This window comes from Trachypithecus francoisi, unplaced genomic scaffold (assembly GCF_009764315.1).
Source record: "Trachypithecus francoisi isolate TF-2019V2 unplaced genomic scaffold, Tfra_2.0 Lachesis_group4, whole genome shotgun sequence".
NCBI classification, from domain to species: Eukaryota; Metazoa; Chordata; class Mammalia; order Primates; family Cercopithecidae; genus Trachypithecus; species Trachypithecus francoisi.
In genome coordinates this window covers 72,771,303-72,798,255 of record NW_022681469.1, presented here as the reverse complement: position 1 = coordinate 72,798,255, position 26,953 = coordinate 72,771,303, and the positions used below count along the sequence as shown (strand labels likewise).

At 44.0% G+C, this 26,953-nt stretch overlaps 1 long non-coding RNA gene across 1 annotated transcript; it reads left to right on the top strand.

Moving 5' to 3' along the window:
* LOC117073055 lies at positions 1-19,014 on the top strand. Its single transcript, XR_004433085.1, has 3 exons — positions 1-394; positions 9,528-9,761; positions 18,845-19,014. It is a non-coding gene; the product is annotated as an uncharacterized LOC117073055 (long non-coding RNA).
* Positions 19,015-26,953: the final 7,939 nt, after the last annotated feature.

Here is a 26,953-nt window from a genome sequence, read left to right as displayed (position 1 = left end):
CCCCAGGAGATGGAAGTTGCATTGAGCTGAGATGGCGCCACTGCACTGCATCCTAGGCAACGTGGCAGAGCAAGACCCTGTCTCAAAAAGAAAATAATAAAATTTTAGATCACAGAAACCTTAATGAAATTACCGTATTCGGAGTGGTAGCAACCATTATTGCATACTTTTCCAGTTACTTGAGAACGTTCTGTGTTTGGTTGCCAGGATGTTGCTATGGTCACATTCCATGTTGGGATTGGAGTAGTGAACTGTGGAAACAGTGATAGCTCAGGATGCCCAGGCTTGAAGCTAGGCTATCTGGAAATTCTGGAGTGTGCTAAAGCCACACTGGACATGGACCAGACAGCTCTGAAGAAACTGGTAGGATCCATCAGTGAAACTGTCAAGAGCTGTAAGTACTGACCAGACTTCTAATGCTGCCTGAACATCTTGATTCACAGAAATGTTTAAAAAGCAAAAAGATGAGGCTATATTAAAAAGATACAGGAGCCAACGGCCAATGGCCGTTGGCCGGAACAGCTTGAGCAACAAAGTAACATAGTATTCATAGGCGTCTTAGTCTATTTGGGCTTCTGTAACAAAATACCATAGACTGGATTGTTTATAAGCAACAGAAATGTAGTTCTCACAGTTCTGGAGGCTGGGAAGTCCAAGGTCGAGGCCGATTTGCTGTCTGGTAAGGAAGGGCCTGCTTTCTGGCTCATGGATGGCACTCCTTTGCTGTGTCCTCACCACAGTGGAAGAGACTAGCTAACCCTCTGGGGTCTCTTACTTTATAAGAACACTAGACCTAACTGCCGCTGCCTCCCAAAGGCCACACCTCCTCATACCATTAGCTTAGGGGTTAAAATTTCAACCTGAATTTGATGGAGGCCGGGGAGGGGCCTAAACAGACCATAGCAGTGTATAACCAGTGGTATAAAATAAATGCATGTGACAATACTAATTAATAATAATAAATGGAAAAGAAAAATCTTCCTTATGGAAGATTTCTAAATAAAGAGTATAGATACCACTTCCCAGGGAGTGGAGCTTAATTCCCTTCTTGGGTGACTATGGCTTCAAAAGAATAGATCATGGAAAGAAAAATAGTAACTACTGTGGAGAGCGCTGGCAGACTCTAGCTTAACCAAATGATCAAGCTTAACAACCCTGGTGATATGTCATGTTGAGATCATGTTTCCCTTTACATGTGATTAGAGCAGCACTTTACATCTGTGGTTTTATTCCCCAAAACACATGATCACAATCTAATCTTGAGAAAAACAGGCAAACACGCAGATGTGATGGCATGCACCTGTAGTCCTAACTACTGGAGAGGCTTTGAGGCAGGAGCATATTTTGAGCCCAGGAGTTTGAGGCTGCAATGAGTTCACGGCACTGCTCTCCAGCCTGGGACACACAGCAAGACTCCATCTCTTTAAAAAAAAAAAAAAAAAAAAAAATTAAGAAAACAAAATGACCATTCCATTCTACAAAATAAATCCAAAACTGTCAGGTTCGTGAAAGGCAAGGAAAGACTGAAAACTGTCACAGGTTGGAGGAGGCATGACAACCGAATATGGTATCCTGAATTGAATTCTGAGATCAAAAAAAGACTGTTAGTGTAAAAACTGTGGAAATCCAATTAAAGTCTATAGTTAATAGTAATGCACCAATGTTAATACATTAGCTTTGACAAATGTACCATGGTTATGCAAGACATTAGCATTAGGGAGAGACTGGGTGAAGAGTATATAGGAACTCTTTGTAATACCTTTGCATCTCTTATGTAAATCTAAAATTATTCCATACTAAAATGGGTCAGTTTCTATTATCTCAACACCATCCTCATTACTGACCCATGGTTTCTCAAATATCATTTACAATGGTTTCTTTTCTCCTTTTCTTTTTGAGGCAGAGTCTCACTTTGTCACCCAGGCTGGACTGTAGTAGTAGTACAAACACAGCACACTGCAGCCTCAACCTCCCTAACTCAAGCCATCATTTCACCTCAGCCTCCCAAGTAGCTTGGGCCTACAGGTATGCGCCACCACACTCAGCTAATTTTTGTATTTTTTGTAGAGATGAGGTTTCGTTGTATTGCCCAGGCTCGTCTCAAATTCCTTAGCTCAAGCAATCTGCGCAACTCTGCCTCTAGGAGTGCTGGGATTACAGGCGTGAACCACCGTGCCTGGCCTTACAATGGTTTCTTGACCACATGTGAAAGGTCTTTAGATGTAGTGAAACATGAGATACACTGGGGAAATTCAGGGAAAGTTAGCTTACTACTTGCTGAAGATGGTATCTAAAATCTTTGATTGCTTTGTTGGATGACTTGTCAACATTTGACTCTCAGAGAAGCTCCTGACTCTTATTCTTCCAACCTCTCTTTTCTCGGGCTTCCATTTTCACACCACTATTGGTGCAAATATTTCCACACCACTGTTGGTGCTAACATTTCCACTCAGATAATAACTTTCTACCAGAGTGGAGCAGGGTCTCTTTCAGGCAAGCATTAATACACTATATTCTATATAATACATCTACACCTGAGCTTCCTTTTTCTTCATATTCCAAACAAGACTTTCCAAGTTTTTATGCTCAAAGCAGCTGCATCCATTTTATGACCTAGCCTTGTAAATCACAGAGCCTCATTTTCACTATATTCTATTGGTTAAAACCGTCACAAAAAGCCCCCTAGTTTTAAGGGGAGAAGAGATAGACACCGTTTCTCTAAGAGAGGAGTTTCAAAGTCACACTGTAAGAAGAGCATGTTCAATGGGATACATTGATATAATCATCTTTAGGAAAATACAAACTGCCTCATCAGGATTCACCATTAATAAGGTAGTTTCAAGAATCTACTACCAGGTGGCGAGGCACAGCAGCTCACACCTGTACTCCTAGCCCTTTGGGAGGCTGAGGCAGGCGGATCACATGAGGCCAGGAGTTCGAGACCAGTCAGGCCAACATGGTGAAGTTCTATCTCTATTAAAAATATAAAAATTAGCCGGGCATGGTGGTGGGCACCTGTAATTCCAGCTACTCAGGAAGCTGAGATGGTAGAATCGCTTGAACCCAGGAGGCAGAGGTTGCAGTGAGCCGAGATCGTGCCACTGCCCTCCAGCCGTGACAGAGCGAGACTCCATCTCAAAGGGAAAAAAAAGAAAGAAAGAATCTACTGCCAGGCCTGGCACAGTGGCTCACACCTGTAATCCCAGCACTTTCGGAGGCCAAGGCAGGAGGACTGCATGAGCCCAGGAGTTGGAGACCAGCCTGGCCAACATAGTGAGACTTCATCTCTACTAAAAATTTAAAAGTTAATGGCCTTTAGATGGAGCAACTTGGGTGGAGCTGGAGGCCATTTTTCTAAATGAAGTAACTGAGGAATGGAAAACCAAATATTGCATGTTCTCTTAAGTGGGAGCTAAGCTATGAGGATGCAAAGGCATAAGAATGATACGATGGACCTTAGGGACTCTGTGGGAAGGGTGGGAGGTGGGTGAGGGACAAAAGACTACATACTGCGTACCATGGACACTGCTCAGGTGATGAATGCACCAAAATATCAGAAATCACCACTGAAGAACTTATTCATGTAGCTAAAAACCACATGTACCCCAAAAACTGTCGAAATAAACTTTTTAAAATTAAAATTAGCCAGACATGGTGGTGTGCACCTGTAGTCCCAGCTACTCAAGAGGCTGAGGCAGGAGGGTCTCTTGAGCCCAGGAGTTCAGGACTGCAATGAACTATTATCACACCACTGTACTCCAGCCTGGGTGACAGAGAAAGATCCTGTGTTTTAAAAAAAAAAAATGCATAAAGTGTAATCCTTTTTTTTTTGGAGACAGACTCTCACTCTTGTTGCCCAGGCTGGAGTGCAATAATGCGATCTTGGCTCACCACAACCTCTGCCTCCCCCGTTCAAGCAATTCTCCTGCCTCACCCTCCTGAGTAGCTGAGATTACAGGCATGCGCCACCACGCCTGGCTAATTTTGTATTTTTAGTAGAGATGGGGTTTCTCCATGTTGGTCAGGCTGGTCCCAAACTCCTGACCTCAGGTGATCTGCCCACCTCAGTCTCCCAAAGTGCTGGGATTACAGGCATGAGCCACCGTGCCCGGTGACACTTTATGCTTTTAGAGACTGAAGGAGTCTCAGAGATCATCCAGGACAAAACCTAAGTGTTGTAGGTGAGGGTAGTGAGGCGTAGAAGCTGTATGGTTTGTGTAAGTCTCTCAGCATCTAGCATAAGAAATAGAAGTGGAATCCAGCGGCTTATTAAGTCTTGTATCCCCAGCCCACGAAGTCTCACCTGTTGGTTCTCAGTCCTGACAGTGTGTCAGACACTTGTGCACTTGTTCAAAACAGGATTTTACTAAGTCTGGAGTGAGAACCAGGTATGTGCATATTTAAAAATTTCCATTTGAACACTGCAGATCTGATCAGTCACAAAGCCTGAGTTTCTGCAGCATCTCAGGCTCCCTCCCCCGCTTTCTTTCTATATTTCCACCTTTCTATCCCAAACCCTATGCCTCCAAGCCTGGCTTCCATGCTTCTAGCTTTCCTACTTCAATGGATTTTCCTAAACCACTTTTACTGTTATGCCCCTCTCCTGTTCCAAAATGTTCAGTGGCTTAACCCAAAGATTCTCAACTCCTAGGGCATAGAAGTTGTGCTCTTGTTCAAAAGCTAATTCCTGGGCTTGCTGTTAACAATTCTGGTTTAGCAGATTTGGGGCAAGTTCTGGGAAACTGCAAGCATGGGGCAGTGGAGAAGGGGTTAATTCTCATACAGATGGTCCAAAATGACACCGATTCTGTACAGTAAATGTTAATCCTCTGACCAGGCATTGAAGGCCCTCCACCATCAGCCTATCCTCTTCAACCTTGCCATTCTCTTCTTACCAACTCCTTGCTATGCTCGTTATGCTCCCAGTAAGGCATGTTCTATTTCAATCCTAAAATTCTGCCTCTTTCCTTTTACTAATGTTGTCCTCTTTTCCTAGAATTTTCCTCCTCTTTAACACCCTCAACACATTTCTTCCTACATAGATACTATGCATCCTTCAAGGCTCAGCTCACAGTCTAGTTCTCCCAGGAAAATGGCCCAACTCCTTTCCCATACTGATTTTTCTTTCTTCACATGCCTATAGTGGTGAATGTTATCTTACATGAGTTAGCAGCTGCGAACCATCTCAGGAAATGTTTAAGTGAGGCCCACATTAATTGTGTAAGCTCTTTAGTAACTAGTCCATATTGTATATATTTTTTTCTATCAGAACACCTAGCATCATAGGAACAAAATAGCTGCTTAGTAAGATATACTTAATTGGACTGAATCACTCATTGATTAAATCTAAGTTGTATTGATTTGCCTTTTCATTTTACAGCCAAAAAAAGTGAGCTAGAGTGTCTCATAAGACTTTTCCACAGCTTGGTGGGAATTGCTGATGGAACATTTGATAACACTGGGCTAGATTGTAACACATTTCGAGGGGTCCTGCAGAATGTATTAGGAATGGCTGATGACATATTGATGAATAGGGGTAAGAAGTCATAAGACACTAAAAAGACCCAAACTGAAATAGCAAACTACTCAGATCCTGAGTAGCTGGGACTACAGGCATGCACCACCACACCTAGCTAACTTTTGTATTTTTAGTAGAGACGGGGTTTCACTATGTTGGCCAGGCTGGTCTCAAACTCCTGACCTCGTGATCTGCCCACCTCTGCCTCCCAAAGTGCTGGGATTACAGGCGTGAGCCATCATGCCCAGGCTGAATTTTTTTAACTCCAAACTAGAAAGGCATAATTCCCGAGGCATGGTGCTATAAACATAATTGGTTTGATCATGAGGATAGTTTTCAATACAAACTCACTCAGAATTTCATACTTCATAGGTGTATAGCTTTGAGAAATAACCAGTAGGTCCAGGCACGGTGGTTCACACCTGAAATCCCAGAACTTTGGGAGGCTGAGGCGGGTGGATCACCTGACGTCGGGAGTTCAAGACTAGCTTAGCCAACATGGTGAAACCCTGTCTCTACTAAAAATACAAAAAATTAGCAAGGCGTGGTGGTGCACGCTGAGGCAGGAGAATCCCTTGAACCTGGGCGGCAGAGGTTGCAGTGAGCCGAGATTGTGCCATTGCACTCAAGCCTGGGTAACATGAGCGAAACTCTGTCTCAAAAAAAAAAAAAGAGAGAGAGAGAACAACCAGTAATGAGCTAAGTAAGCTAGCAGTATCTTATTTATTTATTTATTTATTTTGATACAGTCTCCCTCTGTTGCCCAGGCTGCAGTGCAGTGGTGCGATCTCAGCTTACTGTAAACTCCACCTCCCAGATTCAAGGGATTCTCAGGCCTCAACCTCCAGAGTATCTGGTATTACAGGCATGCCACCAAGTCCAGCTAATTTTTGTGTTTTTAATAGAGACGGGATTTTGCCATGTTGGTCAGGCTGGTCTTGAACTCCTGACCCCAAGTGATACACCTGCCTTGGCCTTCCAAAGTGCTGGAATTACAGATGTGAGCCACCGTATCCAGCCTGATCAGTAACATTTTTTAAAAAGATATGCAGTTTGTGGCTTTTAATCATGATGTCTTTAGATTCACATGCTGTAGACATGTAAATTACTAAATGGCTTCATTTTCCTCATAAAAATAAAGAACATGTATCAGTCAGTATAAAAAATGGTAATGACTCATATTGAAAAACTCAAAGATCCATATCTTTAAAATAAAAAAATTACTTAATGTGATCCAGTTAGTTTTAGTAACAGAATTTTTTTTTTTTTTTTTTTTTTTGAGATGGCATCTCTGTTGACCAGGCTGGAGTGCAGTGGCACGATCTCGGCTCACGCAAACTCCACCTCTCGGGTTCAAGTGATTCTCCTGCCTCAGCCTCCGGAGTAGCTGGGATTACAGGCACCTGCCACCACGCCCAGCTAATTTTTTGTACTTTTAGTAGAGACAGGGTTTCACCATGTTGGCCAGGCTGGTCTTGAACTCCTGACCTCAGGTGATCCGCCCTCCTCGGCCTCCCGAAGTGCTGGGATTATAGGCCTGAACCACCGTACCCAGCCAGTAATAGATTTTCAAGATATACAATTTGATAAGTTTTAACACATGTATACACCTATGAAACCATCACCACAATCAAAATAATTAACATATTCATCATCTCAAAAAGAGTAAATAACTTATTTTTATAGGATAATACTAAATTTTCCAATTTTAAAAATAATGTATTATTTTAGTAATTTACCTTTAGGTATTGTGCAAACTCTTTAGAACATATTTTTTGCCACTTTTTTTTTTTTTTTTTAGAGTAAACATAATCCCATTAACTCCACTATGTGTCTTCTTGGCTCATAGTAACTCTATAAAACATCACAAATGAAACTCATCATTGCTCATGGAGGAGAATGTCTCTTTTCTTTCTTCAAGAATACAGCAGAAAACACATTTCCTGTAATTTTGATTATTTCAAGAGACTGTGCCAAAAATTTTCCCCCTCAATTTGGGAGAAACATTTTTCTATCTATTCATACTTAACATACTGTTGAATTACAAAATAACACTAAATTACAATACAATTACACATTCTTTTTATTTCAGTGTTTTTTGCATTTGACAAAGACAATGATAACTACATAAAAGTAAAAGAGTAGGTTAAAGGATTATCAGTGTTTCTTCAAGGAACTTTTGAAGAAAAGCTGAAGTGTAAGATTTCTGTATGTAATTACTGGCTTGGTAATATATAGACAATTTTGTACTTAGTGAATGCTTAAATGTTTAAAAACATAAAATCAGTGTTCTTTATATCATGACAGCTTTAAAAAAAAGCAGATGAAATGGGTGGCACAATTGTAAGGTCATGGAAGAGTCCCCAGCCCCAAACATTTCCTTTACTGGTTCTGGAATGCACAAATGTCACCACCAGGATGGGTCTTTGGCTTATGGCCCACATTAAGAACAACAGCTAAGGGTCAGGGCTTGTGCCAACTCTGATCAGCTGGCAACACTGCATTTCCGAGGCTGCCTCCGAGGCAGGAAACAGGCCTTGCACATGGCAGTGCATGGGTTATGGAGGGGAAATTCTTTGACTTTTCTTTGACATTTATGAATTTTTTAGTTTCTCTGTGTTGTACTTTTTTTCTCCCACTCTAACTTTGTATGAGATAAGATAACTTTTCAATATAGTTTCCAGCTGGTCGTAGTGGCTCACTTCTGTAATCCCAGCACTTTGGGAGGCCAAGGTGGGTGGATTACTTGAGGTCAGCAATTCCAGACCAGCCTGCCACCATGGTGAAACCCCCTCTCTACTGAAAATACAAAAAGTAGCTAGGCGTGGTTGAGCTTACCTGTAATCCCAGCTACTGGGGAGGCTGAGGCAGGAGAATTGCTTGAACCCAGGAGGCAGAGGTTGGAGTGAGCTGGGATCACTTCACTGCACTCCAGCCTGGGCGACAGAGTGAGACTCTGTCTCAAAAAATAATAAATAAATAATTAAATAAATGTAGTTTCCACTGCAGTATTTTATACAAAAGTCTCACTGAGGAGTGAGCAGTTGTTTTCAGAATGTAAATTCTTGTGGTAATGCTAATATTTGGTGAAAATGGTCTTGACACTGAATGCAGCTGTACATGGTTGAACAGCCTCCCATTATGAAAAAAATTTTCCATCTCTAATCTCACTTCCTAAAACTGTTTCATATACACTTAAAGATATGTTAATTTTGAGAAAATACTACTTTCTAGTCAGGTTGTATTGCAAATTCATATGTATGCTATAGATTGAAGAAATTCAACAGAAAGACCCAACTAATCTGATAATCTGGAGTTTTATTCTTACTTTTACTAAAACATTTAATTAGATTATAAACCCTACAAAAGCTCCTTCACTGTGGGACTCCCTTATTCACAAATGACCTGAGTAAGATCATTTGTGGGATAAGTGAGTGAACTTTGTGCTTGTAAAGATCATGGAAAGCATGACCTTAAGTTCCATGATTATAAGTCATGGAAAGCATTCTCCAGGGAGAGGTTATTTGATAATTTTGGATAGTGCAGATGAACAGACCCCATGGAAAGCATTCTCCAGGGAGAGGTTATTTGATAATTTTGGATAGTGCAGATGAACAGACCCCAAGGACATTACTGATTCACCATCCAAATACATCCAAAAACGTTCTTTGTCAGCAATATAGTGAAGTGTGTACTTTGTTTTTGCACTTTATGTAAGAAGAGAATCATAATATTGATATAGATACACACATGCGTATACATGTATGTATATATATGTATTGTATGATCAAAGGTTTAAAAACTTCATCTCAAAGCTCCTTGATTACAGCTTCATATCCTTTTTAAACTTGCAATGTAAAAATCCAGAAATTACGTTTTTCTTTTCACATCCCAAGGAATATTTAATCTGATAGAAAAAATATAAAGAGTGCTTTATTCTAAAATCTCTCTACCGTATAATAGATTAAACTCGTCATTGTGTGGAATATCAATTGTTTTTGTCTTTTAGTATCATAAATTGAAATAACTAAAGAGAAGACTAATGACACTTGAACTGCTGTTATTCAAATCTTTAAACTTCTTATGCTTTAAAAAGTCTGTAAGTTTATTATTTGAATGGAGATGGTTACATTTCTCGAAAGCAAATATTTGACATGTTGAAGAACAGTCTACACCAACAGTCATCTGAAGAAGAGACTATGAAGGAATTAAAGAATTGGTAGATATAACACTGAAGAAAAAGGTAAGAATGAAAAACTGCAATTCATTATAGTTAGATAGAGCTAAGGAAATGATTTCTTTTCTTCCATAATGAATGCAGCCTTTATGAGTGCAGGGGTTTTTGTTTGTTCTCGGACCTATTGCCTAGACAATGCCTGACTGATAGCGGTGCTCAACAAATATTTATAGAATAGCTGGGCAACTAAATGAATCACTATACAAAATGAATGCTTATTTTACTATTTTTAAAAATTTTACTCAGTGAAACCTCATTAGTTTAGGGGGAGACCAGATGCAATGCATGTACAACTGGATGCTACTCTATTTTGTCTTTATGACCTAACTCCTCCAATCCATCTACATATTCATTATAATACAATAACATAATAATATAAATAGTTGACCCCTCTAGAGTGCTTTCTAAATGCAGGGCCCTTCAGGGAGCTTTAATGTGTGAACTCATTTTATTTTATTTTTATTTATGTTTTTTTTTGAGACAGAGTCTCACTCTGTCACCCAGGCTGGAGTGCAATGGTGAAATCTCAGCTCACTGCAGCCTCCGCTTCCTGAGTTCAAGCGATACTCCTGCCTCAGTCTCCCGAATAGCTTGGATTACATGCGCCACCACACCCGGCTAATTTTTGTATTTTTAGTAGAGACGAGGTTTCACCATGTTGTCCAGGCTGGTCTCAAACTCCTGACCTCATGATCCTCCCACCTCGGCCTCCCAAAGTGTTGGGATTACAGGTGCGAGCCACCGCGCCTGGCCGTGAACTCATTTTATTCTCAAAACAACCTCATTGTCATGGGATTCTTGGGGTGTCACTTTGCCAGCCAGAAACCTCTGTGGCTAGTGGCACCTTTGTCCAAATTTTGCTCAGTCCCGCTGGACTCATTCCATCCACTCGGCCTGGCAGGGTTGTGCTTAGCTTGTGCTACTGACCCTGAATCCCATGCCTGCCAAGGGTGAGTCAGGCACAGAGCAGCAAAGGGTGTGTGGTGTGTGAGTGAATGATCACGGGGTCCAGCCACTGCACACAGACAGGCACACTGGCTGCGGTGGGGTGGGCAGCTCCAGGTGCCGGCACAAGCGCTAGCTCCCTGTGAGGCTGCAGCTGGACCAGGTATACCGCAAGCAGCTTCCACGGCTGGCACCAGCGAATGTGGTGGTGCCCAGAAGCTTGGAGAAGCCAGGAACTACAGATTCCCAAGCAGGGTGTCACATCCCTCGCTTGCGGAGCTCCTAGGTCTGGGCTCTCTGAAGGGCCGCAGCTCTTCTCTCCTTCTCTCTTCCTAACTGAGAATCCACCCCTTTCCACCCCAGAGCCTGTCTGCCTCCTGCCATTGTTCATGGCGCCCAGGTTGTTTGGGCCAAGGAGTGCCTGCAGGCCAGCGCTGAGCTGCCTTCAGCACCCGCTTGGCCTCCCTCCAATGCTAGTCAGTGCCCAAAGTCCGGAGGGGGCTAAGTCAGCAGGGGGCTGATGTGTCAGCACTGCCCTGAGTGTGCGCACACCTGGCCAGGTTGCAATAGTGCCCTGGCTCAGCCTCAACTTTGCTCTAAGATTGGAGTGGGTGCCGGAGCAGGGAGAGGCCAGGAAGTGGCAGCAGGTGCTTCCAAGCCTGTGGAGTAGGCGCTGGGAGAAGGGAGAGGTCGGAGAGTGTCAGCAGGCACCTCCAAGCCTGGAGGGGGAAGGGGGGCCTTCCCGGCCCCCAAGAGGGCAGAGATGCCTGGGTCCGCAGCTGTGGCTTGGGCAGCTGCAGCTGTGCTCAGGAGGGTGGGGATCATGCCTGCTGCGTAGAGCACACAGCCCCAGTCACACCTCCCTGCTGCAGCTGACACCTTTGTAGTGGCCACTCCAGATGGGCCACTGTTGCCATCACTATGAAGTACAAACTATTATCTCCATTTTGCAAAGGAGAAAACTGAAATACAGAAAGGTTTACCCAAGGTCACCCTAGAAAATGGGGTGCATAATTCATCTCTCAATAAAATCTAAGGTAATTCTTGGCCGAGTGCAATGGCTCACACCTGTCACCCCAGCACTTTGGGAGGCCGAGATAGGGAGATCTCTTGAGGTCAGGAGTTCAAGACCGACCTGGCCAACATGGTGAACCCTCGTCTCTATCCAAAAGAGAAAAATTAGCCAGGCGTGGTGGTGCACACCTGTCATCCCAGCTACTCGGGAGGCTGAGACAGGAGAATCACTTGAACCCAGGAAATGGAGGTTGCAGTGAGCTGAGATCATGCCATTGCACTCCAGCCTGGGCAACAGAGCGAGACTCTGTCTCAAAAAAAAAAGCCTAAGGTAATTATTTTACTGTGAACATGGTGATTTCTACCTTTTCTTTCTTTGATCCTAAGCTGGATACCAGTGAGGTTTTGTGAATCTAAGGCTGCCCAGGCCCGTTCACCTGTATTACTCTGGAGTTCAGGAAAGAAACAGATGGTGGGAGGTTTTGGAGTCTCAGATCCAGCTAATGCAGTCTCCAAAGTATCCTCTTCTTTTGGAAATACACTCACTAGGCCTGTTAGGGCTGAGGGTAGATTCCTTCTTGAGAGACAGTATGTTTCCCAGTACCACACACACCCTTCTTTCTTTGTATGAATATATTTTTTTAATTTTTAATTCTTGTGGGTACATAGTAGATTATATTTATGGGGCGCATGAGATACTTTAATATAGGCATGTAATGCATAATAATCACATCATAGTAAACGGGATATCCATTCCCTCAAGCATTTATCCTTTGTGTTACAAACAATCCAATTACACTCTTTTAGTTATTATTAATATTTTGGGTTTTCAGGGGTTTTTTTGAGAAAGAGTCTCACTCCGTTGCCCAGGCTGGAGTGCAATGGTGCCATCTCAGCTCACTGCAACCTCTGCCTCCTGGGTTCAAGCAATTCTCCTGCCTCAGCCTCCCTAGTAGCTGGGATCACAGGTGCCAAAAATTAGGTGTCCAGCTTAATTTTTGTATTTTTAGTAGAGATGGCATTTCACCATTGTGGCCAGGCTGGTCTCGAACTTCTGACCTCAAGTGATCCGCCCATCTCAGCCTCCCAAAGTGTTGGGATTACAGGCGTGAACCACTGCACCTGTCTCTTTCAGTTATTTTTAAATGTACAATGAAATAATTGTTGACTATAGTCACCCTGTTGTGCTATCAAATACTAGTCCTATTCGTTCTTCCCATTTTTGTACATATTAACCATCCCCACCTCACCCCCACCCGTCTATTACCCTTTCCAGCCTCTGGTAACCATTCTACTCTCTATTTCCATGAGTTCAATTGTTTTAATTTTAACTCCCACATGTAAGTGAGAACATGTGAAGTTTGTCTTTCTGTGTCTGGCTTATTTAACTTAACAAAATGACCTACAGTTCCATCCATGTTGTTGCAAATGACAGGATCTCATCCCTTTTTATGGCTGAATAGTACTCCATTGTGTATATGTACCAATTTTTTTTTTTTCTGAAATGGAGTTTCGTTCTTGTTGCCCAGACTGGAGTGCAATGGCATAATCTTGGCTCACTGCAACCTCCGCCTCCTGGGTTCAAGCAATTCTCCTGCCTCAGCCTTGCGAGTAGCTGGGATTACAGGCACATGCCACCATGCCCGGCTAAGTTTTGTATTTTTAGTAGAGACGGGGTTTCACCATGTTAGCCAGACTGGTCTCAAACTCCTGACCTCAGGTGATCTGCCCACCTTGGCCTCCCAAAGTGCTGGGATTACAGGCGTGAGCCACTGCGCCCCGCCACATTTTTTTATCCATTCACCTGTTGATAGACACTTAGGTTGCTTCCTAAGTGGCTTGGCTATTATGGGTGGTGCTGCAATAAGCATGGGAGTGCAGCTATCTCTTCAATATCCTGATTTCTTTTCTTTTAGATATATACCAAGCAGTGGGCTTGCTGGATCATATGGTAGTTCTGTTTTTAGTTTTTTGAGAGATGGTCTCACTCTGTCACCTAAGTTGGAGTGCAGTGGCATGATCACAGCTCACTGCAGTCTTGACCTCCTGTGCTCAAGCAATCCTCCTTTCCCAGACTTAAGAGCAGCTGGGACTACAGGTGTGTGCCACCATACCCAGCTAATTTTTTTTAACTTTTTTTTTTAGAGACAGGATCTCACTATGTTGTCCAGGCTGGTCTTGAACTCCTAGATTCAAGCAATCCTCCTGCCTCTGCCTCCTAAATTGCTGGAACTACAGATGTGAGCTACCACGTCCAGTTTTGAGGAACCTCCAAACTGTTCTCCATGGTGGTTGTACTAATTTACATTCCTGCCTACAGTGTACGAAGGTTCCCTTTTCGTCACATCCCTGGCAGCATTTGTTATTGTCTGACTTTGGGATATAAGCCTTTTTTCTTTTTCTTTTTTTAGAGACGGAATTTCACTCTCCTTGCCCAGGCTGGAATGCAATGGCGCTATCTTGGCTCACCGCAACCTCAGCCTCCCGGATTCAAGTGATTCTCCTGCCTCAGTCTCACAAGTAGCTGGGATTACAGGTGCCTGCCACCACACCCAGCTAATTTTGGATTTTTAGTAGAGACGATTTTCTCCATGTTGGTCAGGCTGGTCTTGAACTCCTGACCTCAGGTGTTCCAAGGTGCTTGGCCTCCCAAAGTGCTAGGATTGCAGGTGTGAGCCCCCACACCCGGCCGATATAAGCCATTTTAAATGGGGTGAGATGATATCTCATTGTAGTTTTGATTTCCATTTCTCTGATGATCAGTGATGTTGAGTACCTTTTCATATACCTGTTTGACATTTCTACATTTTCTTTTGAGAAATGTCAGATCTTCTGCCCATTTTTAAACCATATTGTTAGATTTTTTTCCTTTAGAGTTGTTTGAACTCCTTTTATATTCTGGTTATTACTTCCTTGTCAGATGGATAGTCTGCAAATATCAATATTATCTCCCATTCTACAGGTTTTCTCTTCACTTTGATTGTTTCTCTTGCTGTGCAGAAGTTTTTAAACTTTGCATGATCCAATTTGTTCACTTTTGCTTTGGTTGCCTGTGCTTGTGAGAAATCTTCGCCCAGACCAATGTCCTGCAGAGTTTCTCTGATGTTATCTTGTAGTAGTTCCATAGTTTGAGGTTTTACATTTATGTCTTTAATCCATTTTGACTTGATTTTTGTATACAGTGAGAAGTAGGGGTCTAGTTTCATTCTTCTGCATATGGATATCCAGTTTTCCCATCACCCTTTACTGAAGAGACTGTCTTTTCCCTAACGTATGTTCTTGGCACCTTTGCCAAAAATGAGTTCACTGTAGATGTATGGATTTGTTTCTGAGTTCTTTATTCTGTTCCATTGCTCTGTGTGTCTCTTTTTATGCCAGTACCATGCTGTTTTGGTTACTATAGCACTGTAGTGTAATTTGAAGTTAGGTAACGTGATTCCACCAGTTTTGTTCTTTTTGCTCAGGATAGCTTTGGTTATTCTGGGTCTTTTGTGATTCCATATAAATTTTAGGATTGTTTTTTCTATTTCTGTGAAGAATGTCATTGGTATTTTGATAGAGATTACGTTAAATCTGTAGATTGCTTTGGATAGTATGGACATTTTAACAATATTGATTCTTCCAATTTATGAACATGGAATCTGTTTCCATTTTCGGGGGTGTCTTCTTCAATTTCTTTCATTAGTACCTTATAGTTTTCATTGTAGAAGGCTTTCATTTCTTAGGTTAATTCCTAGGTATTTAATTTTATGTATGGTTATTGTAAATGGGATTACTTTTCTTCTTTTTCAGATTGTTGGCTTATAGAAATGCTACTGACTTTTGCTCTGTTGAAATAGTATGTTGATTTTGCATCCTGCAATGTTGCTGAATTTGTCAGTTCTAATAGTTTTTTTGGGGTAGTCTTTAGGTTCTTCCAAATGTAAGATTATATCATTTACAAACAAGGATAATTTGATTTCTTCCTTTCCGATTTAGATCCCCTTTATTTCTCTCTTGTCTAATTGGGACCTCTCCTTTGAAATATAATGTTACAGGTTTTCTCTAGATTGAACTCTCAGCAACCCTGATGTAATTAGGCCCAGACGTGAAAAACAAGGACCTGCTGAAACCAATCCAATTAAGCAGTTAAAGGCATTCATGATCTCTACACATGCTACTCTCACCCCCTACTCCTGCGCAACATACTTAGTCTCTCATAATCCCTGTCATGAATGCTTCACTCCAGGCAGGTCTGTCTTAATTTATACCCATTTGCTGTCTTAATTAGGGTGGGCCACTCTTCTGCATTTCCTTCTCACACCTCTCTAACTATCCCAACCATCCTTAAAGGTTCAGCAGTGGTCTGCAAGTCTTCTTCAGAACTGTTGCTTCCATAACTTCCAGTGCCTTGCTCCTTAGCAAAGCAACTTCACTGTTACCCTTTTTATCTGATGGGCTCCCAAGTAAGAGATCCTTTGTGGAATAAATTCTATAAAAAAATTAATTTGAAAATCATTGCCCTATTGTACTTACTTTATCAGAAAGTAGCCATATAATAATGGACTTCCTCTAATTTTTATCTTATTTCTCCAATTAGAGTGTAAGTGTTTTAGGGACAGGGCTATATTTTATATATCTAAGGTAACTCAAGTATGCCTATTAGAATAATACAAATAAAATAAGTGTCCTCTGTAAATAAACAATTTTTGAGGTGTGTAGGGTGTCTACAGAAGTGTGAACTTTTATTTGGTAATTTTTTTTAGTCTAGAGAGCTATTTTCCATGCAAAATTGAAAACTAGTATTTATCAAGAAACATCTTCATCTCTAAGGTTATGACAATGATGGCAAGATATCGCTTGCAGACTTTGAAAAAGCAGTAAGAGAAGACAGACTTCTGTTGGAGGTGTTTGGACCATGTTTACCAGAAGCAAATATGTACTTACTAATGCCAACAGCCCAAATAGATTCGGGAGAAATGTTAAAGGGTCAGAAAGTAATACTTGCTAGACACTCTCCTCTATTGGGCTGCAGCCCACTGCTGAAGTTAAGGCAATCATTGAGAGTTCAGCCCCATCCTGGCATTTGGGCCCCAAGAAGACATTCATGATTATTTCAGTAACTATATTCAAGACTTTCATTGAGCTTTTAACTTCTTTAGCAATACACAATTCCTGTTTCCTGTAAATGTGGTGTATTTCCCAAACCAAATCCGGGGTATATTGGCTTGCTTAGGGGATAGAACACTGAACACTGAATAGAGTTTCAGCAAGTACACCACAAACGCTAGAACACTTGATCTCTTTCAACCCAGTTGCTGTCAATGTTTTTAAAATTTTGGAGACATAGAGTACTTTGTGCTTATGAAGGTTTTTCATGTATGCATCTGACAAAAGTTTTCTGAGCTGGAAGTATCTGTCTAATAATTGATTTGGCTCATAAAATTACCTTACATATTCTTCCTTTATCAACGATGCATTTCAAACACGGTATACAAAAACACTTTTTTTTTTTTTTTTTTGAGACAAAGTCTCCCTCTATTGCCCAGACTGGAGTGCAGTGGCATGATCTCAACTCACTGCGACCTCTGCCTCCCGGGTTCAAGCAATTCTCATGCCTCAGCCTCCCGAGTAGCTGGGATTACAGGCATTTGTCACCACGCCTGGCTACTTTTTGTATTTTTTGTAGAGATAGAGTTTTGTCATGTTGGCCAGGCTGGTCTCGAACTCCTCACCTCCCACCTTGCCCTCCCAAAGTGTTGGGATTACAGGTGTGAGACCCTGTGCCCAAAATAATAACCTATATGGAAATTTAGTAAATTAGCTTGCATGTTATTAAGCTATCCTTATCCACCTCAACTCATCTCTTTAATTTGGACCCCTGTAGTTTATTCCCTCTACCCTACATTTTAACATGGTCACAGGACGATCAGGAACCCATTCAGAAATACATGACCCATTTAGCAGCTCCTCTCTTTAACTGTCAGGTAACTTTTGTCATGCAACAAATCTCTAGAACTCCTTTCATCTTCCAAAACTGAAATTCTGTACCCATTAAATAGTAACTCCTCATTTTCCCTCCCCACAGCCCCGGGCCACCACCACCAGAATCTGCATTTTAACAAGATCCTGAGGTAGAGATCATAGCGACTTATTTATAGTCTGAGAAGCCTGAACCAGACAGCAATTTGCTCCTTCCAATTCTATGCTTAGGTCTCTAATATGTCCTTTACCTGAGATTTCAGCAAAAACTATCTAATTACCTCACATGGAAGTAGGGCCTACTTATCTGCAGCTTGCTGTTAGTACCATCTACCACTTGGAGCCATCCTAGGTAATTTGGATCAGTATGAGGAAAGAAGCCATTTCTCTTACTGTCTCCTGTCTCTGAAGAGAAGGAGGAAGTAAAAGCTGAAAAACAATAGGAATGAAGTCAGTGGCAAAACCAACGGACGCCACTGACCAGGCCTGAGGTTAAAGATTAATGCCCCCACTCTAACCACATGTGTTACCTATGGATCATTTGCTCAATCTATCACGACCCTTGCACGTGGACCCCCTTAGAGTCGTAAGCCCTTAAAAGGGCCAGGAACTTTTTTTCAGGGAGCTCGGTTCTTGAGACGCAAGTCTGCTGACGCTTCTGGCCAAATAAAGCCTCTCCCTTCTCTAACCCGGTGTCTGAGGTGTTTTGTCTGCAGCTAGTCCTGCTACATTTCTTGGTTCCCTGGCCAGGAATCGAGGTGATTAATGGACGGTCGAGGCAGCGCCTTAGGCGGCTTAGGCCTGCCCAGCAGAGCATCCCTGCGGGGGACTCTGGCTAGCTTAGGCTTACGCGAATCGTGAGAGCACTCCTGGGTAGGCATTTGCTCCAGTGGAACGCCCAGTCAGAGTGGTGCATGGCAAGACCCCGCGGAGGATCAATGCAGCGGCTGAACGACGGGAAGGAACTGGCGCTTGGAGTCTGGACATCTGGAATACAGTAGGACTGGTCCTGGGAACTTGCCCACTCCATTTGAGTGGAAGCGTGGCCTGATCACCCACAGTGTGCCCTTATCGGCACTTTGGTCTCAGTTTTGATTTCGATTTGGCTTGGCTTGTTTGGAAAAAAAAAGAAAAAGGAGAGTGACAATGAGTGAATGCTTGTGTTTCAGACAGGCACCGGATGGACAGTGGTCACCGTCCAAAGTGAGTGTTGAGCCCCAAGCTGCAGTTCAGTAGGATACCTCAAATGGCTAAGTGGCAGTTCATGCTGGCATCTGGTACCAGCCTGCCTAAACTAAGAGGATCTAACATTCCTGCAAGGAAAGCAGCCAGTGACAGACAAGGCAAGTGAGTAACCCCTTTACCTTTTCCCTTCTTGTAGCATGAGCGTTGTTTTTGTCTGGGGGAGGGTGGGGAGATGGGTGAGAGATAAAGTAAGCCCACTCCATCAGGAACTATGTTAAAGAATTTCAAAAAAGGACTTAATGGAGATTATGGGGTTACTATGACCTCAGGAAAACTTAGAACCTTGTGCCAGATAGACTGGCCAGCATTAGAAGTGGGTTGGCCATCAAAAGGAAGCCTAGACAGGTCCCTTGTTTCAAAGGTGTGGCACAAGATAACTGGTAAGCCAGGACACCCAGACCAGTTTCCATACATAGACACTTGGTTACAGCTGATTTTAGATCCCCCACAGTGGTTAAGAGGACAGGCAGCAGCAGTCCTAGTGCTGCCAGGACAGGCATTAGCCGTACTAGTGGCAAAGGGACAGACAGTCAAGGAAGAATCCCGCTAAACCTGCAGAGGGAAGTCAGCTCCTAAAACCCTGTCCGACCCAACATCAGTGGATTCATGGCAAGAAACGGCACCAGTGCCCCTCCCCCTGCTTTCACCAGTAAGGAAGGCTTCCCACTCCTGAGTCCACTGCACCCAAGCTTCCACAGGCCTACGTACCCCTAGGCCACCCAGAGTCAAAAAGAAAGGATGCGAAGCCTCGGGAGAGACCCCTCCCTTGGCAGCTCATTTGCAACCTAAGACCGGGATACAAATGCCCCTGAGAGAGCAGTGTATACTGGAGTAGATGAGAATGGGCATATGGTAGAGAGGCATGTTTTTGTGTACCAGCCCTTCACCTCTGCCAATCTCCTCAACTGGAAGAACAACACCCCATCCTATACCGAAAAGCCACAAGCTCTAATTGATTTGCTCCAAACTATTATCCAGACCCACAACCCCACCTGGGCTGATGGCCACCAGTTGCTCCTGTTCCTCTTTAACACAGACGAAAGGAGGAGAGTGCTCCAAGCAGCAACTAAGTGGCTGGAAGAACATGTTCCAGCTGATTACCAAAACCCCCAAGAATATATGAGGGTCCAATTAGCAGGAACAGACCCCCAGTGGGACCCAAATGAAAGACAGGGTATGCAAAGGCTAAACTGGTACAGGGAAGCCCTTCTGGAAGGGTTAAAGAAGGGAGCTCGAAGGCCACAAATGTTAACAAAGTCTCTGAGGACATTCAAGGAAAGGATGAGAGCCCAGCACAATTCTATGAGACACTATGTGAGGCCTATCGTACGTATACTCCCTTTGATCCTGATAGCGCTGAAAATCAGCACATGATTAACATGGCTTTAGTTAGTCCAAGTGCAGAAGACTTTAGAAGAAAACTACAGAAACAGGCTGGGTTTGCAGGCGTCAATACTTCACAGTTACTGGAGATAGCCAACCAAGTGTTTGTGAATAGAGATGCGGTAAACTGCAGACAGAACCACAGAGACAGCAAATGCCAAACCCGGTGAAACGCTGCCCTGCTAGCTGCAGCTATTAGAGGGATCCCCCAAAGGGGCCAGAGAGGGGGAACCTCGAGAAAAATACCCAGTCTGGCCATCCATGCCTGCAACATAACCAGGGTGCTTACTGTAAGGAAATAGGACATTGGAAGGACAAGTGCCCCCAGTTGAAAGGGAAACTGTTGGGAACAGGCCCCCCAAATCTGGCCATAAACTGGCCCCAAAACTGGCCATGAACAAAATTTCTGCAGCACTGTGACATGCTCATGATGGCCTTGATGCCCACGCTGGAAGGTTGTCGGTTTCCCAGAATGAGGGGAAGGAACACCTGGCCCACACAGGGTGGAAAACCACTCAAGACATTCTTAAACCACAAACAATAGCATGAGCAATCTGTGCCTTAAGGACATGTTAATGCTGCAGATAACTAGTCAGAACCCATCCCTTTATTTCGGCCCGTCCCTTTATTTCCTGTAAGGAATACTTTTAGTAAATCTATAATCTATAGAAATAATGCTGATCACTGGCTTGCTGTCAATAAGTATGTGGGTAAATCTCTGCTCAAAGCTCTCAGCTCTGAAGGCTGTGAGACCCCTGATTTCCCACTCCTCACTCTATATTTCTGTGTGTGTGTATTTAATTCCTCTATCATTGCTGGGTTAGGATCTCCACAACTGAGCTGGTCTCAGCAAGTGGCGCCCATATGTGGGGCTCGAACCCAGGTCAAAGGGTCGCCAGAGCAACAGTTGGAAAACAGGGAACTAAGCTACTAAGCTGGAGGACACCCAAGTACTCTTTTTTTTTTTTTTTTTTTGAGACGGAGTTTCACTGTGTCACCCAGGCTGGAGTGCAGTGGCGCGATCTCGGCTCACTGCAAGCTCCGCCTCCCGGGTTCCCGCCATTCTCCCGCCTCAGCCTCCGAGTAGCTGGGACTACAGGCGCCCGCCACCTCGCCCGGCTAGTTTTTTTTTTGTATTTTTTTAGTAGAGACGGGGTTTCACCGTCTTAGCCAGGAGGGTCTACGATCTCCTGACCTCGTGATCCACCCGCCTTGGCCTCCCAAAGTGCTGGGATTACAGGCTTGAGCCACCGCGCCCAGCCGCCCCAAGTACTCTTAAAGCAATCCAAGTGGTGAGTAAGAAGGGGAACTCAGAAGCATCAGGGCAACAATGGGACAAGTCTGGGCTCTGGTTCGTTCCACCTTGGAACGTTTTCACACTAATGAGGAGGAGGAAGGAGAGTATAACGATGTAACAAAAGAAGTAACAGAGCAGGTTTGTTTGCTGGCTAAAGCTAAAGCAGCAAAAGAGGAAGAGGTTCATCCCTACCCTTCACCCCCTCATTATTTTGAAGAAAAAGAGTGGCCTGACTTTCCAGATCTTTCTTTTCCAGAGGACATTGGGTGAACAGTGGTCGCCCCAGTGACTGTTCAAGCAGCACTACTCTCAGTTCTATTCAGGCAGGATTCCAGCAAGCTAGAAGAGAGGGTAATTTAGAGGCTTGGCAGTTCCCTGTTAGAATACACCCCCTAGATCAACAGGGAAATACCATAGCTACATTTGAGCCTTTTCCTTTAAAATTACTCAAAGAATTTAAACAAGCTATTAATCAGTATGGACCAGGTTCTCCTTTTGTCATGGGACTGTTAAAGAATGTTGCTGTTTCTAGTCGGATGATTCCTACTGACTGGGATGCTCTTACTCCAGCTCGTCTGACTTCTGCTCAGTTCTTACAATTTAAAACTTAGTGGGCAGATGAAACTTCCACTCAGGGTACTCACACGCCCAGGCCCAACCTCAAATTAATATAACTGCAGACCAACTTTTGGGGGTCAGCAGCTGGGCTGGTTTAGATGCACAAGTGGTCATGCAGGATGATGCCATAGAACAGCTTAGAGGAGTGTGCATTAGAGCTTGGGAAAAAATCACTTCAGGCAGAGAACAATACCCTTCCTTTAGTGCTGTAAAGCAGGGACCAAAAGAACCGTACGCAGATTTTATAGCTCAGTTACAGGAGTCTTTTAAAAAGTTGATTGCAGATTTGGCTGCTCAGGATATAGTGTTGCATTTATTAGCTTTTAACAATGCTAATCCTGATTGCCAGGCTGCTCTGCGACCTATTAGAGGGAAAGCACATTTAGTTGATTACATCAAGGCCTGTGACAGTATCGGAGGTAATCTGCAGAAAGTTACTTTGTTGGCATAGGCAATGGCAGGACTGAGAGTGGATAAAGGAAACTCCATTTCCTGGAGCTTGATGTAACTGTGGGAAGCATGGTTGGTCACACTAAAAAAGAATGTAGAAAAAATCAGCGAGTCAGGCCACCAGGTAGTGTAAAAAAGAAAACTGCTGAGCCTGAAATATGTCCAAAATGTAAAAAAGGAAAATATTGGGCCAATCAGTGTCACACTAAGTTTGATAAACACGGGAACCCTATTTTGGGAAATGGAATGAAGGGCCCACCCTGGGCCCCATTCCAAACTGGGGCATTTCCGGCTCAGGCCATTCCCTCACTCCTGTACAATATCTGTCCGCTGCCACAGCCAGTAGTGCCGCAGTAGGTTTATGCTGCACAAAAGCTGTGAGCCTTCTGCCTGGGGAACCCTGCAAAAGGTCCCAACAGAAGTCTGTGGACCCTTGCCAGCAGGGACGACAGGATTTCTTCTAGGAAGGTCTAGTTTAAGTTTAAAAGGAGTACAAATAACATACAGGGTTCATTGATTCAGATCACAATGAGGAAATTCAAATTGTTATATCTACTTCTGTTCCCTGGAAAGCAGAACCAGGACAGTGTATAGCACAGCTCCTGATTGTGCCGTATGTAGAAATGGGGAAAAGTGAAATTAAACAAACAGGAGGATTTGTTATAACTGCAGACCAACTTTTGGGGGTTGGCGGCTGGGCTGGTTTAGATGCACAAGTGGTTTTGCAGGGTGATGCCATAGAGCAGCTTAGAGGAGAGTGCATTAGAGCTTGCGAAAAAAATCACTTCAGAGGAGAGCAATACTGTTCCTTTAGTGCTGTAAAGCAGGGACCAAAAGAACCGTACACGGATAAACAAGGCAAAGCAGCTTATTGGGTGATTCATATTACTGATAAACATCCTACCTGTGAAATAACTATTCAGGGAAAGAAATTTAAAGGTTTGGTAGATGCAGGAGCAGACACTTCAATCATTTCTCTGTAGCACTGGCCGTCTGCGTGGCCAATTCAATCCACTCAATTTAACATAGTTGGAGTTGGTAAAGTCCCTGAAGTATAACAAAGTAGTATTTTGCATTGTGAAGGGTCCGATGGACAACCTGGGACTATTCAACCAATTATAACTTCTGTACGTATAAATTTATGGGGAGAGATTTATTACAACAGTGGGGAACACAAGTTCTAATTCCAGAACAATTATATAGCCCTCAAAGTCAACATATGATACATGAAATGGGTATGTCCCTGGTATCAGATTAGGAAAAAATTTGCAAGGTTTGAAGGAACCTCTTCAAGCGGAAAGACAAAGTTCCCCCCAAGGCTTAGGATATCATTTTTAATGGCGGCCAGTGTTAAGCCTCCAGAAGCTATACCTTAAAAATGGTTAACAGATAAGCCAATTTGGATAGAATGATGAGCTAAGTAAAGAGAAACCGGAGGCTTTAGAGAACTTCATTAATGAACAATTAGAAAAGGGACACATAACTCCGCTGGGTTAGCGTCTCTATGAGCCAGCTGGTCTCGGCCGGAAACAAGGTGGCTGTGAGCTGGCGGCATCAGACAAGGAAGAAGGGCCTTGTTCAATCTGGCAGAAGGGTTTCTGGACTGAGGGAGACTGGGCTCATGTGCCCCCAGAGAGCCCATGGTCAAGATGACAGTCAGGGGCAAGAACATTGATTTTCTTATCGACACTGGTGCTGAACATTCAGCAGTAACCACCCGGGTCGCCCCCTTATCCAAAATGACTATTGATATAATTGGAGCCACAGGGGTTTCAGCAAAGCAAGCTTTCCATTTGCCCTGGACCTGCACAATGGGAGGTATTCACCATGTTCCTGTATATGCCTGACTGACACTTGCCTTTACTAGGAAGGGATGTACTTAGCAAGCTGAGAGCCACTATCTCTTTCACAAAGCACAGCTCTTTACAGCTAAAGTTACCTGGAATGAGAGTCATCATGGCTCTTACAGTTCCTTGGGAAGAGGAATAGAGACTCTTAAAATTAATAGTCCCTTGTCTCCATGGAAGACTCCCCTCTTGCCTATTCCCAAGCTAGGGACCAAGGACTACAGGCCAGTACAGGACTTGCCTTGATCAACCAAGTTACGGTGACTTTGCACCCAATGGTACCTAACCCGTACACATTGTTTGGGTTGCTGCCAGCTGAGGACAGCTGGTTCACCTGCTTGGACCTAAAAGACCCTTTCTTTAGCATGAGGCTAGCCCCTGAGAGCCAAAAACTGTTTACCTTTCTGTGGGAGGATCTCGGGCCAGGTGTCACCACTCAGTACACTTGGACCCGGCTTCCCCAAGGGTTCAAGAACTCCCCCACCATCTTCGGGGAGGCATTGGCTCGAGACCTCCAGAAGTTTACCGCCAGAGACCTAGGCTGTGTGTTGCTCCCGTGTGTTGACAACCTCCTGCTGGGACACCCCACGGCAGTCGAGTGCGCCAAGGGAACGGATACCCTGCTCCGGCACCTGAAGGACTGTGGGTATAAGGTGTCCAAGAAAAGAGCTCAGATCTGCCAACAGCAGGTATATTACCTGGAATTTACTAGCCAATAGGGAGAGCGCAGCCTGGGATCAGAAAGAGAGCAAGTCATCTGCAACCTACTGGCGCCTGAGACCAGAAGGCAGGTGAGAGAATTCTTAGGAGCTGTGGGGTTCTGGAGGTTGTGGATCCCAAACTTTGCAGTATTGGCTAAGCCCCTGTATGAAGTCACAAAGCGGGAGATAAGGAACCTTTTGAATGGGGGTCCCACCAGCAATGAGCCTTTCATGAGTTAAAAGAGAAACTCGTTGTCAGCCCCAGCCCTGGGGCTACCTGACCTGACAAAGCCTTTTACACTGTATGTGTCAGAGAGAGAAAAGATGGCAGTTGGAGTTTTGACCCAGACTGTGGGGCCCTGGCCAAGGCTGGTGGCCTACCTTTCTAAACAACTACACGGGGTTTCTAAGGGTTGGCCCCCCGTTTGAGGGCCTTGGCAGCAACTGCCCTGCTAGCACAAGAGTGGATAAACTAACTCTTGGGCAAAACCTGAACATAAAGGCCCCCCATGCTGTGGTGATTTTAATGAATACAAAAGGACATCATTGGCTAATGAATGCTAGACTAACTAGGTACCAAAGCTTGCTCTGTGAGAATCCCCACCATTGAAGTTTGCAACACCCTGAACCCCGCCACCTTGCTCTCAGTATCAGAGAGCCCAGTTGAACATAACTGTGTAGAGGTAGGTGTTGGACTCAGTTTATTTTAGCAGGCCTGACCTCCGAGATCATCCTTGGGCATCAGTAGACTGGGAACGGTATGTGGCAGGAGCGGCTTCGTCAACCCACAAGGAGAGGTGTGTGTGGGATACACAGTGGTAACCCTGGATGCTATCATTGAAGTCAAAGCATTGCCCCAGGGCACTTCAGCCCAGAAGGCCAAACTCATTGCTTTAATTCAGGCCATAGAGCTAAGTGAAGGTAAGACTGTAAACGTTTACACTGACTCTCGGTATGCCTTTTTAACTCTCCAAGTGCATGGGGCATTATACAAGGAAAAAGGCCTGTTGAACTCTGGGCAAAAAGACATAAAGTATCAGCAAGAGATATGCAATTATTAGAGGCAGTGTGGAAGCCCCAAAAGGTGGCAGTCATGTACTGCAGAGGACACCAGTGAGCTTCTACCTTGATTGCCTTGGGGAACTCCTGAGCTGACTCAGAGGCTCTAAAAGCAGCATCTACCCCCTACCAGGCAGCAGTCACAGCCCCTCTTCTCCCTCAGGCACCTGACCTTGTATCTACTTATTCCAAAGAGAAGGACTTTCTCCAGGCAGACGGAGGGCAGGCGATAGAAGAGGGATGGATCTGGTTATGGGACAGAAGAATAGCCGTGCCACAGTTGCTAGGAGCCGCAGCCGTACTGGCTGTACACAAGACTACCCACCTAGGCCAAGAGTCACTTGAAAAGTTGTTAAGCCAGTACTTCTACATCTCTCGCATCTGTCAGCCCCTGCCAAAACAGTGGTGCAGCAGTGTGCCACCTGCCAACAGCACAATGCTAGGCAAGGTCCAACCGTCCCGCCCGGCATACAAGCTTACGGAGCAGCCCCCTTTGAAGATCTCCAAGTACACTTCACCGAGATGCCCAAATGTGGAAGTAACAAGTATTTGCTAGTTCTAGTGTGTACATACTCTGGGTGGGTGGAGGCCTATCCAACATGGACTGAGAAAGCTCATGAAGTAACCCATGTGCTTCTCCAAGATCTCATCCCTAGGTTTGGACAGCTCGGACAATGG